Genomic DNA, 1,412 nt, shown 5'->3' on the forward strand with positions numbered 1-1,412 from the left:
GTTCAGGGGCACTGGCAACGATCTCACTCGAAAGATTTCATGTGTCGCCCTTGCTGAATTTTGGCATTAGCTGTAGAAACCATGCCAAATCAGACTGGAACCTCGTGCAGTTCTCTGGCTTACTAGTTCCAGTCAAACCATTGAACCCATTCCAGCATGGAAAGCAGACATTAAATGATGATGATGATACCAATTTTGATGTAGTAGTCAGTATTAGAGTATTAGATACCCATCATTTAGATCATTCAAAATATTCAGGCAAGGTTAATTGTATTAATTGTTTTTCTGAAATAATAATGAGTACTTAAATATAAATTATTTTGGTCTTACTCCCTCTCAGATTTCACCAATTCTTGCTCTGTATTTTTCTACAAAACTAATCACAAGGCAGTTTTCAGTGATAAATTCTCTCCTTTGGATCTTTTGTTGCAGTCTAAAGTGATACAAAAATAAACTAGATGCTGTTGTGCATGGAAATTATAAAGGCATCAAACTATTGGACTAAGCTATGAAGGTTACAGAAGGAATCACAGCACAGTTAATCAGGAACAAAATAAACCTAGATGAGATGTAGGTCAGTTTTATGCCTCAAAGAAGACCATAGATAAAATGTTCTTAGTAAGACAACTACAAGTGAAATACTTAGATAACTGTAAACCACCAGATTTGGCATTTTTATATTTAACAAAGGCCTCAGACAAGATGCCACACTTTGTAATCTGGTGGTTACTAAGGAGACTAAGTGTGATAGTTGAAGGCAGGGGTGTATCAAGGCTCAGTTATCAACCTTCTCCTATCAGGCCATCTCAGAGGAGTTTAAGACAGGCTATCCATGGGAACTCCTATATGTTAGTGAAAGAGTTTATATAAGTGAATCTATAGTAGAATTAGAGAAGAAATATCTGGCTTAGAAGCAAACTCTCACATCAAGAGACCTCAAAGTAAACATAGAAAAGACTAAGATGTTAGTACAGCAGAAAGTAGATAGGACTCTGATATCATAATGGAAATGACCTTGCTCAATATCCAGAAAAGAAGCTGATATAAACTCCATATGTTGTACTCACTGAAAGCTATGGGCACACAAGAGGTGTAATAGAATTGCATACAAGTTAACAGAGAAGGTATGCTTAGTGTGTGGATGCATAGGAGCAATATACAGTAAGAATATACAAAAAATAAACTCTTTTAAATGCTCACTTGACTTACTGGAAACAGTCTGTAACTTCTGCCATCTAGGTGAAATAATTAGTAAAGGAGGTAGTTGCTCAGATATATAATAATCAGGGTAAAAATGGGTTGAACAAAATTCAGGCAAATACTAACTCTGCAGGCAACGAAAGGTCTTTATCCTTTAAGTGAAAGGTAGATTGCATGAAGCTTTTGTTAGAACTGCTATGTTGTATGATACT

Source organism: Octopus bimaculoides, chromosome 17 (genome assembly GCF_001194135.2).
Source record: "Octopus bimaculoides isolate UCB-OBI-ISO-001 chromosome 17, ASM119413v2, whole genome shotgun sequence".
In the NCBI taxonomy this organism is placed as follows: Eukaryota; Metazoa; Mollusca; class Cephalopoda; order Octopoda; family Octopodidae; genus Octopus; species Octopus bimaculoides.